Raw genomic sequence first — 16,950 nt, 5'->3', positions numbered from 1 at the left:
CGCTTGCTATTGTTTCCTTTGCTTTCTCTCCATATTTGCTTCTAATGCTACGATCAGTTTGTCATAGCAACGGAAACGTGAGCTTCCTTCTCCAATCTCCCCAAAAGCCGTATTGTAGACCTGTCCAGTCAGCTGGGGCTGTGAATCTATTTCTTCATATGTGCGTGTTTGGGGGGATGGGGGTTGCAGGGTGAAGACAGTAAAGGTAACCTAAGGTCTACTTCTACCCATTAGAATCAGATAACTGAGGACCTCATTTTAATCTCACCGGACCTTTATTACTTGAGGTACTCTAAGCGTGAGCGCCGTTTATCACATTGACACGTCTTTCATCTCCTGATCATACTATAGGGACTTCTCATGCCTGTCTCATATTTTATTCTGTTTCGCAAAATAGTTTTTTATGCCTTGGTTTGGCAGGATTACTCTTAGCATGTAACTGTAAGAATAATTATGTTTGAATAGATAGAAATAAAATGCAGCACATTTTAGAAATGGGTGTAAATAAATCCATTTATTGAGAAGCCTTGTCTATAGCATGTAGCACACATTGATTTTTTATGTGACAGATTAAATGTAGTCTCCCCTCCGAGTCAGAAGGTTGCAGGTTCAAATTCCAGTTTTGGAATTGAGCACAAAAATCAATGCTGACATTCCAGTGCAGTACTGAAGAAGTGCTGCACTGTTGAAGGTGCCATCTTTCAGATGAGACATTAAACTGAGGCCTCCCTCTGCCCTTTTAGGTGGACATAAAAAATCTCATAGTGCAACTTTAAAGAAGAATAGGAGTCATCTGTGGTATCTTGGCCGATATTTATTCCTCAATAAACACTTCCTTGCAAGGTCATTGGATTGTGATCAGAATCAGGAAACTTTGCTGATTTTTTTTCCTCTCTAGTTCAGGTATATTGAGACTATCTATAGTCTTCCTACAACTCAGTTAACTGAACAGGAACTGGAACAAATCTGGGACCTGCCTTAGAATGTATAGGTCTGTATCGCAGTGGATGATATATATGGTCAGGTAACATCCAGAGAATTCTTTTGAGAGTAAAAGTAATGAGGAAGGTAAGATTTCAGGATAAGTATAAACATATTGAGGGCTAAATTGGGGTGCGTAAGTGCTCATTTTTAAGTACTATGTGGCCATCTGGTGCTTGTTAACAAAGTCCAAGGTGCATTGTGCATACTTCCAAAGGAACTTCACAGGATGCCATTTTGGTAAAGGGTTTGCAAAAATGCACCTAATGACCACCAGCAGCATGTAAAACAGGCAGATTATGACACAAATCAATGTGCAAGGCTGATTTCACACCAGTGCTGCCATGTTACTGCACACATCAGTCAATGCCCTGGCTTAACATTGCACAACTAGGCACAATATTTAATGGAATGAAAGACACCCCCACCAACTCTATTTAAAAAGATTATGAACTACTTACAGGTTAGTGGCTGGTGTATTTCTTCTTGCTGCTGACCCAATTGCAAGTGTTTACGGGAAGCTTTGCTATGCTTGTCAGCGGTGCTATTTTCAGATGAGATGGGTGGTTAAAAGATCCAATGGCACTATTTTGATGAAGAGCAGGGGAGTTATCCCCATGTCCTGGCCAATATTTGTCCCTTAATTAACATCACCAAAAACAGATTACCTGGTCATTGCCACATTACTGTTTGTGGGAGCTTGCTGTGTGCAATTTGGCTGCCATGTTTCCTGTATTACAACAGTGACTACACTTCAAAAGTACTTTATTGACTGTAAGTGCTTTCTGATGTTTGGTGGTCATGAAAACCACTATATAAATGCAGATCTTTCTTTCTTTCTTCACTTGGTTAAAGTTTGAATACCCTGCAGGGAGCAGTCAGACTGGTGCTGAAACACTTTTTTGGTCATTTAAAACCTTGCGCTGAAACAAGTTGCTTCCAGACAAGGGTGGCCTGATAGGGCATTCCCTGGGAATTGATCATGACTGGGAAAATGAAGAGAGGTCACACAGAGCAGGAAAAACTGCTAGGAGATGCAGGAGGAGGAGGAGGGTAGATCTCTCAACAGGAGCTCATAACCACTGAGTCTTTCAGGAACAATTTCTTTATTTCAATTTTAGCAAATGGATTCAATTTATTTGCCTCACAAAAGAGGTTGTGATTGAAATCTGTCAAGCCACAACAGCAACTTCAAAGCAGGGAAAGAACAACTTTGCCTGTGACTGTCAAGATGACCATGGCTCTTTTGTGCATCTGGCTCCTTCCAGGCTGTTGCTACAGAAATACGCAATATTTCGCAGTAGTACACATAAGGGAGCTCACGAAAACTCTCTATACACAGAGAAACAATTTCATCGCATTCACTCTTGCCAGAGACAAGCAGGTGGAATGAGCACAAGGGTTTGCATGGATTGTAGGTTTCCCTAGAACGCAGGATGCCATCAACTACACGCACATTATTTTGCAAGCACCTCAAGTAAGCTTGGTCTTTTTCATGAACTAAAAGGGATTTCACTCCTTTGATGTATAGCTGTTTATGATCATAGGCAGCTCCTTATGCAGATGCATGCCTGTTATCCTGGCTGCAGCTGTGATTCCTTCATTCTGTGGAAATTACCTTTGCTGGCTGTATTTGACTCAGAATATCAAGTCAAAGGCTGGCCACTGGTGACAAGGGTTATCCACTCATGACATGGCTTATGACTCTGTTCTCCCTGTTCTGGAACCCATGTACATGCATGCATCAGGCTTACAATGAGAGTCATGTTGCCACATGGATTATCATAGAATATAACATCAGTGTCTCAAGCAATGCCTTTGTTGCCTGGACCACTCTGGAAGATCCCTGCAGGACACAGCATAATGGGTATCAATATTTAAAATAGTATGCTGTACAACCTCATCATTATGAGAGAAAAATCCTTGCTACCAACTATCTGTTGAGGAGCAGGAGCACAAGGAAGATGAGGAGTAGGAAGGGGAAGAAGTGGAAGTACAATAGGAAGTAAAGGAACAGGAAGAGGAGAAGAGACTATAGTGAATACAGTTCCATTCTGTCCACGTTCTACATGATAAAGTCATTCATGAGCAATGCTGGTAACTCAACCACACATCCCCATTTACCAACAGTTCCACATTTCTTACTATTCCTCTATCAATGAACATCACATCATCCTTCTTGCAACAATACAAAAATAAACACCATCAGAAACTGCACTTTGCAATCCAACTTTGTAAATTCAGTCATTACATAATGTATATAAAATTAAACTTACCACCCTTGTGCATTCCTTTAGTGCCTCTCTTTTGTGGGCCTTTACCTATCTTAGTTCTCCTACAAGATGCTTACCCAATGATTGCACCATGGCTGGTGGAAGGCTGCTGACCTTTAATGAGGGCATTGTAAATGGCTTTAAAGGATGAGCTTGAACAGCTCTCTGCCTAGAAGACTGGACTCAGACGACATTATCTTGGTCTGGGCTACAGCAATCTGGGCTGGCTAACTGACAGGCAACAGCAAGGGCATTGAAAGAGTGGTAAGGATGGGAACAGAAATGCTGTCATCCTGAGATAGGACAACAGATTTGTGTTCCATGGAGCCACAACCAATCTCCTGAGATGGTGGCTAAGCAATCCTACTGACCAATTGGAGAAGAGATTGATTGACCACTGTGACATCCTGGATTCCCCTTTGAACAATCCTGAGCCAGAATTGCCAAGGTCTGAGCTTCTAGTGCAGCATTCAGACCCTCGATGGAAACTTTTTGTGCTGCAATGGAGGCTGTGACATTGACCATCAGATGGACATCACAATGGGTCCCACAGCCATGCTGATGAAGATGACCACCAATTTTATTTGGAAAGAATGGGCACCAAGCTGTGCACCAAACTAAGTAAGAAGTTGATGGACTCCTCCATGCTCCTTGACATTGTAGTCAGTCTTTCCAGCAGACTTTCCAGTGCATCAAGTATTTGTTTATATACATCCATCAGTCTCTTTCTATAAACTGGCCAATCAAAGCTGTCATTTGAGTCCTCTGAAGCAGAACAAGTGTATGACCTTGCCCTCTGGTGAGTTGGCCCCTGTGCTATCGTTTCCCCCAGGTGTGGCACCAATACACTTGTGCTGGTGTCTCACCACATGCAGATTCCTCCTCTCTCTTAGCCTGTAAAATAAATGCAATGCCAGTCTCTGTGCTGGTGGCTTTGAGGGTAAAATCGAGTGACAGTGTCCCTTCATCTTCACTATCTTCTCCCTCTTTCTCCTCTGACTGGTAAGGTTCCGATTCATCAGTACCTGAAATGAAAAGAAAAAGGCTAGGGTTGTGGTAAGAGGAAAGTAGAAAGTAAGAATATGTGCTTACACAATTTGTAGCTTGTGAATCTCAAGGTATTGAGGGATCAGAGAAAAGTGGAAGAAAGGAGGATGATTTGGTATGTGGATAGCCTCAATGTTGGTCCCTCAAGCTCTGCCAATGGCCACAGACTTATTAATGCCTTTTCTCATGATGGCCAGCACTGTCTCCTCCATGGGAGTTAAAACATGTCCTCCTTCCGTTCTTTCCTGCTGTCTCCTGTTACACACCACTGTCTTCTGGATTTCAGTGAATGTCCTGAAATATGGTTGAATGATGTAGCTGTCATGGCTGAACAACTGCCAGTGTGTGTGAGCTGTGTGTTGTGGGTGAGATGTTTGTAATAGTGCTAAGCATGTGAGGTGAGGTATTGAATGGTGTGGAATTAAAGGATTGAATATTGATCATTAGAGATTGTTGGTAGATGGCTGAATGGAGTATGGTGAATTGGATTAATGTAGTAGCTCCAATGGTGGGATATGTCATTTGAAGATTGAACTCCATCATCTTGACAACTCATGTCAGATTGCTAAGCTTCATCCTGCACTGTTTCCATGTTCTTGAAGCTACACTCCTGATATTGAATTCCACCATTACTTTTCCAGACTGCCATCTGACCTTATGTCTGGAGCTCCTATTTACCTGCAGAAACAGCATTTCTCTCTTCTCCATGTCTTGCAGCAAGACCTCCAGTGCATTGTCAGAAACCCTGAGTGGCACAGTCTCTCACATTTTCCAGCATTCTTCAAAGTATCATAGTACCGATTCAAAACAAAGACAAAAATACCTGGAAAAACTCAGCAGGTCTGGCAGCATCTGCAGAGAGGAACACAGTTAATGTTTTGAGTCCGTATGACTCTTCAACAGAACTAAGTAAAAATAGAAGAGAGGTGAAATATAAGCTGGTTTAAGTGGGGTGGGGGGGGGTGGGGTGGAGAGCGGTGGTGGGACAGGTAGAGCTGGATAGAGGACCAGTGATAGGTGGAGATAACCAAAAGATGTCCCACCTGTCCCACCACCCCCCCTTAAACTAGCTTATATTTCAACTCTCTTCTATTTTTACTTAGTTCTGTTGAAGAGTCATATGGACTCGAAACGTTAACTGTGTTCCTCTCCACAGATGCTGCCAGACCTGCTGAGTTTTTCCAGGTATTTTTGTTTTTGTTTTGAATTTCCAGCATCCGCAGTTTTTTGCTTTTATCATAGTACCGATTCACTTGTCTAAACACTTGCACCCCTTCTTGCAGCTACACTGCGCCTCTCATTTAAGAGGTGCAGGCTGTGTTTAAGTAGCGCTAACCACTTACGAAACCAGGCCATCTGTTGATATATGCAGCCAATGAACAGTGTACATGGTACTGGCTGCACAAAGCAATCAATTAAAACAGCAGGTAATATGAATTTAACATGCAGCACACTGAATGAGCTTGGGTTAATTATGTTTTGTGATTCTCGCAATCATTTTTGGAGGTTATCCAATTTAACCCCCATTACATTTTAGTTGCACTTTCTCATAAAAGTGCCTAGAGAACATGTTGATTTGTAAAGTAATTAATTCAATGGTATGTTGGTTACTAAATGACAACAAAAATCCATATGACACTTGTGTGCTTTGACCCTTTACCTGTGGTAAGACAAAATGGATTAACAGGTTTAGGAGACGTTCAGTCAGGTCAAAACAGAGTCACTGAGTTCTTTCCAGTAAATTCTACTATCAGGAAATGTCTTTGCCAAGAGAGGTTTGTGAAACTAGTGCCAGCGTCATTACCAAAGACATAATGAACCAGATTGCCCTCCGCAGCCTAGACTTGTTCTATTTACCCACCAAATGCAATCAAAAGAATCTGATCTTTAGATTTGATCTACTACCTGCCAGTGAGTTATAAATCCCTGACCCTGGTGTATTCACACACATTAAAAAAGCTCCTGGTGAACTGAATTTCTACTTTTTTTCCCTCTTTAGTGCTGTGTCAGAAATATGATAAATAATTCAAAGACTTTGAGCTGAACTTTCAATGGCCTGTTGAGTGAGTTTGGGTGCAGGTGAGACTGGAAAATCAAACACATGGATGTTGTGACTGGTTCCTGACCCGTCACTAATGCAGTTAAATTTCAAAGGGAGAGCGGAAGGGGGGATCCAGCAATCTCCGGCAATCCGCACACCTCCGAATAATTGCTCATTGAGCTTGTTGTAGAACTCTTTCAGTATGGGGAGACAGTGGTGTAGTGATAAATGTCACTGGGCTAATAATTCAGAGGCCCAGGCTCTGGGGACATGGATTCAAATCCCACCATGGCAGCTGGCAGAATTTGAATTCAATTAATAAGTCTAATACACTAATGTCCTTTAGGGAAGGAAATCTGCCATCTGCCTTACCTGGTATGACTTACATGCCACTCCAGATGGCCAGCAAAGGAGGGTCTGACTCTGAGACATGCTTGGGCTTATCTGTCGGGAACACAGCAGAAAGCCATTAGTGCCATGACTGCAGTGTGAAAATTTGTGTAAAAGGGGAGAGTAAAATGCAATTGCTCATGCAGTGTTACAGAGTTACAATCGCTAGAGCTGCGAGGCTTGGTTTTGTGAGGAGAGATTGTTTGGACTCTTGAAAGGAATGTGAGACTGCTGGCACCCAAAACCACATATAGCCATGTGTGCTTGGTTTGCCTTGCTGGAGCTCTTCTCCCAGCTGGAGAGAAGAGTACTGCTCTCTTCTCTGCCACAGCCTCAATAAAGACCTCAAGTGAGGGAATCAGAAAAATGTGGGTCTGCCCAGGGACTGCTGCTCAAACCACTGCTGGCCCTCGGCCCTCGGCCCTCTGCCCTCTCTGCTCATTCGTTCCTAAATGCAATGGCTGTCGTTTGGCATTTAAATCATCCATCCATTCGTAGTTCCCGCCTCCTGGCCGTGCCCGACACCCGTAATTGGACAGTGAATTGGGTCAAGACCAATTAGTGCATGACACTCTGAAAATTGTGAAGCTGACATTGAAGTAGTGCTGGGTTGGGACCCGGAAATGTTCTGGGCATTAAGTTCCTGACCACAAATTGAAAATTTGGCCCTTGGGATTTGACAATGCTTAAGATATATTCATTAAAAAAGATGATTCAATGACCTCATTCAGTTTATACTGATAATCACACAACAGAATGCCTGCAAATTACACAAGAGCTATTAGGAAACTACAAGAACATAACAAACACATAATTACCCACAAAATTTACCCTACAGCAACTTACATTTATATAATACATTTTCATAATGGAATATTCCAAGGCGCTTTATAGGAGGGGGTGTTGACACTGAATAGCAAGTGTTTTGGAAGCTAGGGGAGCTGCCTGCGAGGATGTAAATATGTAAAAAGGTAAATTTTGTGGAGGGGTTTGAAAGTTAAGACAGAAGTTGCAATGGATAAGGAAAATTTGAGAGTGCTGGTGCCCTTCACTGTGGTGGAATGAAGGAAGAGGGAGTATGTGAGCCAGATTTGAAAGAGTGGAGGAAGTATGGTGGGATGTAGGGCTGCAGAATATTGCAGTATTAGACAAGAATGAGACCAAGAAGGGGTTTGAAAACCAGGAGAAAGATTTTGTAATTGATATAATACAGTACAAGCATTCAGTAGAGCCAGTGGGAATGGTGTGGTGCAGGGTTTTGTGGTGGATAGGATGAAATTTAGAGGTATTCAACAGGTGACCATGCTGGTTAAACAGGGAATTGTCGATGAAGTGAGACCACCCTTAATAACTCCATTCTATTATTACCACACTATCAAACATCCCATTCCTCCCCAAGTTCCTTGAATACATTGTTACTACCCAGTCCTTTTTTCTTCATTCATTCATGGGATGTGGGGATCGCTGGCAAGGCCAGTATTTATTGCCTGTCCCTAACTTCCCATGGGCAGGTGGTGGGGACTCACCTTCTTGTACCACTGCACGCCATGTGCTTTAGATAGGCCAGTGCCATTGGCTAGGGAGTTCCAGAATTTTGATCCAAAGATGATGAGGATGGTGTGTGATTTGGAGGGGAACTTGCTGGTTGTGGTGTTCCCATGTAGACTTGGGATATGCTGTCGAAGAAACCTAATCGAGTTGCTGTAGTCTACCTTGTATATGGTACACACTACAGCCATGGTGCAGTGGCGGTGAAAGCAGTAAATGGTTAAAGTTTGGCAATGCGTGAGATACAACCATTAAGAAAGATGATTCAATGGCCTTATTTAGTTTAAACAAATAATCGCATAAAGGAATGCTTACAAATTACACAAAATACTAGGAAGTTACGAAACACATATAATGAATGCATAACTACCCATAAAACTTACCCTGCAGCAACTTACATTTATAAATCTAGTTTCATAATGGAATATTCCAAGGCACTTTACAGGAGGGGAAGTGGATGCCAAACAGCAAGTGTTTTAGAAGTTAGAGGAACCTCCTGAAAAGATGTAAATATGTAAAAAGGTAAATTTTGTAATGGGGTTTGAAAGTTAAGACAGAGGTTGCAGGGCTTAAGAAGAAATTTTGAGAGCACTGGTGCCCTTCACTGATGGTGAAATGAAGGAAGAGGCGTGGCATGAGCCAGATTTGAAAGAGCAGAGGAAGTATGGTGGGATGTAGGGCTGGAGAATATTGCAGTATTAGACTAGAATAAGACCACAAAGGGATTTGAAAACCAGGAGCAATATCTTGAAGTTGATACAATACAGTACAAGAATTCAGTGGAGGCTAATGGGAATGATGGTGTGGTGCAGGATTTTGTGGTGGATAGGATAAAATCTTGAGATATTCAACAGGTGACCATGTTGGTTAAATAGGAAACTGTAGATGAAGTGAGACCACCCTTGATCACTCCATTCTCATACTATCATCCTATCGAACATCCTTTTCCTCTCCAAGTTCTTTGAATACATTATTACTACCAGGCTCTTTTTTCTGCATTCATTCATGGGATGTGAGTGTGGCTGGCAAGACCAGCATTTATTACCCATCCTTAATTACCCCTGAGCAGGTGTTGATTAGGCCCTTGCTTGAACTGCTGCAATCCATATGGCAAAAGTTGTTACGATCAGATAAAGAGCATCGAACAGCTCCCCTCTTTGCCCTTTCCTTGTCTGACTGCAGCGTTTTTTTTGATTGAAAAGGATATACTTGCTAATTCTTTGGGTACTTAACTGTTTACATGCTGTGATCATAAAAGAACCAATAGGACAGGTTATCTTGAGTTTAACAAAGAAAGAGGTTAGCTTTATTATACTTAAATGATCTAAGTAAAATCATAAAATACATTTCAACTTTTGTACACACGCGCACACACACACACACACACACACACACTTGAAGTTTACACACATAAACATGGATTACAGAGTGGGGAAGGAAAAGTTGGCTAAATTAGAATCCATAAAAGAAGTAAAAGAGTATTCATAGAGTCATAGAGGTCTACAGGGCAGAAAAAGACCGTTCGGCCCATCAAGTCTACGCCGGTCAAGCGAGTACCTAACTATTCTAATCCCATTTTCCAGCACCAGGCCCATAGCCTTGTATGCCATGGCATCGCAAGTGCACATCCAAATACTTCTTAAATGTTATGAGGGTTTCTGCCTCTACCGCCCTTTCAGGCAGTGAGTTCCAGATTCCCACCACCCTCTGGGTGAAAAAATTCTTCCTCACATCCCCTCTAAACCTCCTACCCCTTACCTTAAATCTATGCCCCCTGGTTATTAATCCCTCCGCCAAGCGGAAAAGTTCCTTCCTGTCTACCCTATCTATGCCCCTCATAATTTTATACACCTCAATCATGCCCCCCCCCCTCAATCTCCTCTGCTCCAGGGAAAATAACCCCAGTCTATCCAATCTCTCCTCATAACTAAAACTCTCTAGCCCAGCGTTAGGGGGAAATTAAAAATGCTAAAAGAAAATACAGTAAGAATTTACTGAAAACCCCTAAAATCTCCATGCAGACATGGCTGCTAAATATATTAAAAGTTGAAGATTACCAGATGAACATTGCATAGCCTTGAGAGCCTGATTGGGGACACAAGCAGGACATAAATCAGATTAAGTGTACCCCCCTCTCACATAGGGAAGGGGCAGATGGTTTTAGCTTAGATATGGGAGGACATACAATAGACAAAGAGGGGGCTTTGATGAAACACAGAAAGACTTGAGCTGTGAGAACCAAGGTCTTTGCGTGCGTGTTTTAATTTTGATTGGATAATATAATTATGTATACCTCCTTTAGAATAATTGGTAAGCAAAATCACATGTTTATGTACTCAATAGGATAGAGTTAGCATGGGACCGGTGTGTCGGTTACCGATTGGATGTATTCAAATGCACTCAAATGTATTATGATAAGAAAAAGTACAAAAGTAATGAAATATAATCATTCTGGGAGCTGGGTCTTCATTCTTAGGAATGATTGTGGCTCCCTTGCATATGCTTGAATAAAACGGGTTAAAGGAAGCCTGAGTCTCTGTGGTCGCGGTGTGATCGGAGAGTATAACTTTTCCTCTTCAGCTAGCCTATGTGATAGTTGCGGGATTGGAGGGTGTACCCTTCTTCACCAGACAACATCCTGGTAAATCTCCTCTGCACTGTCTCTATGCAATCACGTCCTTCCTATAATGCGGAGTCCAGAACTGCACAAATACTCTAGCTGCAGCCTAACCAACATTTTATACAGTTCCAGCATGACCTCCCTGCTCTTATATTTTATGCCTCGACTAAAAAAGGTAAGTATCCCATATGCCTTCTTAACCAGTTCTACCTGTCCCGCTACCTTAAGGGACCGGTGGACATGCACACTATGGTCCCTCTGATCTTCGGTACTTCCCAGGGTCCTACCATTCATCGTGTATTCCCGTGCCTTGTTTGTCCTGCCCAAGTGCATCACTTCACACTTATCTGGATTAAATTCCATTTGCCACTGATCAGCCCATCTGACCAGCCCGCTTATGTCCTCCTGTAATCTAAGGCTATCCTCCTCACTATTTACCACCATTATTCCTGTCATCCGCGAATTTACTGATCAATTCTCCTACATTCAAGTCTAAATCGTTTATCTGTACCACAAACAACAAGGGACCCAACAATGATCCCTGTGGAACCCTACTGGAGACAGGCATCCAGTCACAAAAACACCCCTCAACCAATTCTGGATCCAATTTGCCAAATTGCCTTGGATCCTAAGGGCTTTTACCTTCATTATCAGTCTCCCATGCGGGACCTTATCAAAAGCCTTGCTGAAGTCCAAGTAGACTACGTCAAATGCATTGCCCTCATCTACACACTTGGTCACTTCTTTGAAAAATTCAATCAAATTGGTCAGACATGACCTACCCTTAACAAAACCATGCTGACTGTCCTTGATTAATCCCTGCCTCTCCAAGTGTGGATTAATTCTGTGCCTCAGAATTGCTTCCAATAGTTTCCCCACCACTGAGGTTAGACTGACTGGCCGCTAGTTCCCTGGTTTATCCCTTCCTCCCTTCTTGAATAACAGTATCACATTGGCTGTCCTCCAGTCCTCTGGCACCTCTCCTGTGGCCAGAGAGGTATTGAAAATTATTGCCAGCACCCCTGCTATCTCTTCCCTTGCCTCACTCAACAACCTGGGATACATTTCATCTGGGCCTGGAGATTTATCTACTTTTAAGCCTGCCAGACCACTTAGAACCTCCTCCCTTTCTATGCTAATTTCTTTAATTATATCACAGTCCTTCTGCCTGATTTCCATACCCACGTCGTCCCTCTCACTTGTGAACACCGACACAAAGTATTCATTTAGAACCCTACCTATGTCTTCCGGCTCCACACACAAATTACCACTATGGTCCTTAATGGGCCCTACTCTTTTCCTCATTATCCTCTTACTCTTAATGTACTTGTAAAATAAGTTTGGATTTTCCTTTATTTTACCTATCAATGATTTTTCATGCCCCCTTTTTGCTCTCCTAACTTCCTTTTCAAATTCCCCCTTACACATTCTATTCTCCTCTAGGGCTTCTGCTGTTTTGAGCCCTCGGTATCTGCTATAAGCCTCCCTTTTTCTCTTTATCCAATCCTGTATATCCCTCGACATCCAGGGTTCCCTGGATTTGTCTTTACTGGAATATGTTGACCCTGTACTCTCCCTATTTCCTTCTTGAATGAGCCCCACTGCTCTGACGCAGATTTACCTAAAAGTGGCTGCTCCCAGTCCACTCTGGTCAAATCATATCTGATTTTATTAAAATCAGCCTTCCCCCAATTTAGAACTCTGATTTCTGGCCCATCCTTGTCTTCTTCCATAACAACCTTGAATCTAATGGAGTTATGATCACTATCTGCAAAATGCTCTCCCACTGATACCTCTACCACTTGCCCAGCTTCAATCCCTGAAATTAAGTCCAGGACCGCCCCGTCTCTTGTAGGACCTTCTACGTACTGGCTTAAAAATCTCTCCTGGATGCATTTTAAGAATTCCACTCCCCCTAAACCTATCACACTATGACTAACCCAGTTAATGTTGGGGAAGTTGAAATCCCCCACTATTACTACCCTATTATGTTCAGTCTGTAGTTTGGTGACTCGGCTGGCTTCAGGCTGAATTCGATGCTCTTGATGCTTTGATTTAAAGATGTAGATGACTGAGTTGGTTGTTCTTTGGAGACGACAGTGTTGGATTGGGTTCTTTTAAATCTGCAGCAGGATGTCCCTGGATGTTCACAGTCAGCATATAGGGCTTGGAGTTTACCAGGTAGGTTGGTGGGACCCCACTTAGATCTTCTCTCTAAGCTGCTTGTCCTCAGTTCTGCTGAGAAAACATGTGCTTAAAACATACAAAGAGTTGTCTTGTTATGTGACTTTCTTTCTCCAACTGCCAGGGGGATTTTAAAAAAGACATTATTTATGTATTCCAAAGCTCATGGTAAAAGCAAAATACTACGGATGCTGGAAATCTGAAACAGAAACAGAAAATGCTGGAAAAACTCAGTAGGTCTAACAGCATCTGTGGAGAGAAAAACAGAGTTAACAGGCGGGATTTTCCGTACCCACCTGCTGCCGGGATCTTCCAGTCCCGCTGCAAGTCAATGGACTTCTGGCTGGGGTGCCACCTCGCCCGCGGCGAGTCCCATAGAACCATAGAACACTACAGCACAGAAGACAAGCCATTCGGCCCTTCTAGTCTGTGCCGAAATATTATTCCGCTAATCCCATTGACCTGCACCCAGTCCATAACCCTCCAGACCTCTCCCATCCATGTATCTATCCAATTTATTCTTAAAACTTGAGAGCCCACATTTACCACGTCAGATGGCAGCTCGTTCCACACTCTCACCACTCTCTGAGTGAAGAAGTTCCCGCTAATGTTCCCCCTAAACCTTTCCCCTTTCTCCCTAAAGCCATGTCCTCTTGTGTTTATCTCTCCTAATCTAAGTGGAAAGAGCCTACTCGCATGTGATGGGGCCGGAAAAATCCCGGCCAATGTTTCGAGTCCGTATGACTCTCCAGATGCTGTTAGACCTGCTGAGCTTTTCCAACATTTTCTATTTTTGTTTCATTAGCTCATGTCTAGAAGCTGACTCAGCCAGTGTCCCATTGTCCAAGCGCTTAGTCTTAATGGTCCAACTCCAACAGTTGAATACCTCAGGTGATTGCCATAGATGCTTTGAGAAGTGGGCAGGAGAAGTGAGTCCTTCATACACCCTGAAGTCATTGTCTTTGATGAGTTTTGAAGACAAGACTGACTCCACACCAGTGAATTGGAACATGAAACATATAGTCATGCAAATTGGGGTTAGCCACCTTGGGGTGTGAGTTCAAGTCTCTTTCGTTGCTGGGTTTTTAAAAATTCTGTTTTTAAAAGTTCATGTTTCCAGCCAGTGGATTAAAAATCATTGGTCAGGACTTTCTTGTCGCACCTGCATCGGGAATCATTGTGGGTGGGACAGAAAATTTGATGGACCAGCCAAAGGTCCATTGGGACTGGAAGATCCCAGCCATTATTTGATGTAAAACACATCTTCATGACAAGGTACTCCCAAAATGCAATTATTTAGGGAGGTTCAGGAGTTTGGCTCAGCTATGATGAAGGAATTATGATATATTTCTAAGTCAGGATGGTGTGTGACTTGGAGGGGAACTTGCAAGTGGTGCTGATCCCACGCATCTGTTGGTGGTAAAGATTATGGCTTTGGAAGATGCTGTCAAAGAATCCTTGGTAAGTTCTTGCAGTGCATCTGGCAGAGAGTACAGACTGCAGCCACGGTGTGCCGGTGGTGGAGGAAATGATTGTCTAAAGTGGTGGATTGCGTGCCAATCAAATAGGGCGCTTTATCCTGGATGGTGTCAAGTTTTTTGAGGGTTGTTGGAACTGCACTTATTCAGGCAAGTGAAAAGTATTCCATCACTCTCCTAACTTGTACATTGTAGGTGTTGAAATGTCTTTGGGGGGTCAGGAGATGAGTCACTTGCCACAGAATATTCAGCCTCTGACTTGCTGTTGTAGCCATGGTATTTGTATGCCGGTCCAGTTAAGGTTCCGGTCATTGATTACCCCATTGTTGGGGAATTCAGTGATGGTAATGCTGTTGAATGTCAATGGTGGTAATTATATTCTCTGTTGTTGGAAACGGTCATCACTTGGCACTTGTGTAGCATGTGTGTTATTTTTGTTTACCAGCCAAAGCCTGAATATCATCCAGGTGTTGCTACATCCGGGCAGGGACTGCTTCATTTTCTGAGAAGTTCCGAATGGAACAGAACACTGTGCAATCACCAGCAAACATCTCAACTTCTGACCCTCTGTTGGAAGGTCATTGGTAAAGCAGCTGAAGTTGATTGTGCCTAGGGGACTGCCCTGGGGAGCTCCTGCAGTGACGTCCTGGAACAGGGAAGATTGGTCTCCAACAACCACAACCATCTTCCTTTATGCTAGATATACTTTTAGTCAGTGCAGAATTTTTCCCTGCTCCCCATTGACTTTAATTTTACAAGGGCTCCTTGATGTCACACTTGGTCAAATGCTGCCTTGATGTCAAGGGCAGTCACTCTCACCTCACCTTTTGAATTCAGCTATTTCATGTTTGGATTAAGGCTGTAATGAGTTCTGGAGCCAAGTGGTTCTGGCTGAACCCAAACTCAGTACCACTGAATAGGTTATTGGTGAGTAAATGCTGCTTGATAGCACTGTTGATAATACCCTCCATCACTTTGCTGATGATTGAGAGTAGACTAAGAGGGCGGTACTTGGGCAGATTGAGTTTGACCTGCTTTTTATGGAAAATCCCACTTTCCTATTTTCACTTCTCCCACAATTCTCCATTTGAATCCTTCCAGACTAATTTCTCCCTGCTCTAATGCATGGAGACTATCCGGGTCAAAGTTACCAGCAGTGATAGCAATCTTAGACATTATCAATACCTGAATTCTCTGCAAATGATGATCGTTCAATGTTCCTTCACTATCTCTTTTCCATGGTCAAACATGGGGCACTACTCTTGCCTGGTTGCACTGTTACCTATCCCAATGTAGCTAGTAAATCTGCAGCAACGAGCTGCTCTTCCCATCTCTACATGGTCACATCTGGAGTACACAAAACTCCGACCTTGGTCCTCATCTTTTCTTCTTCTACATTTCCTCTTAACAATATTATTTGTAGACACGAGTCAGTTTTTCATCCAACTTCACCTCTTCACCGTCACCCAGTTCTTCTTCTAGTTGAATATTGGGAAGAAAAAACTATCCTTATTCAGCTCTGCACAACAACTTTGCCCCAGTAGCATCTGCTCTCTCAATTGAACTAGACTTTTGTAACCTTGGTCCTCTTTGACCCTGAACTGAACTTCAAAGCCCACTGATCCTTCACCAAGCAGGCTTACTTTCACTATCAGAGCATTGCCTGTCTCTTCCCTTACCTCACTCACTCAGCCCTTTATCCATTATTTTATTATTGAATTCTTCAAACTCTAATGGCTCCAACACTCTATTGCCCACATTTTATTGTCTACTTGTTCAGTGATTGCTGACTTCCATTGGCTATCTGAACCTTAAAGTACCAAATCTAAATCATCATTCTCATTCATAAGTCCATGGCATCCATGGCCTTCCCCTACCACTACCCGCACCCCCGCCTCCCCACACCACCCCCAAAACCCACATTCCTCTGGAACCAATTCCAGTACAGAGCCTATAGCCACCTTGGTTCCATTTTTTTGCAACTCTTCCCTCCCTTAATTCCCTTTGCTTTGCTACTTCTCCTTTTGCCTTTAACAGCCTTTTCAATACCTACCTGTTCAACCATTAATTCTGAATCTTGTATTCTTGCTCAGTATTTATTCCTTCCCTGTGAAATGCAATGAAGCATTTTTCAATACTAAACTTATTTTGTATTTGCAGTTTATTGTTAAGAGATTGAAAGGAGTTTCATTGTTGTTTAAGGTGCAAAAAATATGGCACTTTGGCATTAGGGCCACTATCCCCCCCAGCTTAAAAAATGAAAGTAGAAACCTCTTTTTATTTTTAACAACAACGTTCTTACATACATTCCTGGTCAAAATCTGGAACTTAAACCAAAACCTGATAAGGAACCTCAATATTAGGAACAGTCTAGGTTCCTGAAAGTTT

The sequence above is a fragment of the Cetorhinus maximus genome, chromosome 13, assembly GCF_964194155.1.
Source record: "Cetorhinus maximus chromosome 13, sCetMax3.hap1.1, whole genome shotgun sequence".
NCBI classification, from domain to species: domain Eukaryota; kingdom Metazoa; phylum Chordata; class Chondrichthyes; order Lamniformes; family Cetorhinidae; genus Cetorhinus; species Cetorhinus maximus.
This window is presented reverse-complemented; position numbering follows the sequence as displayed.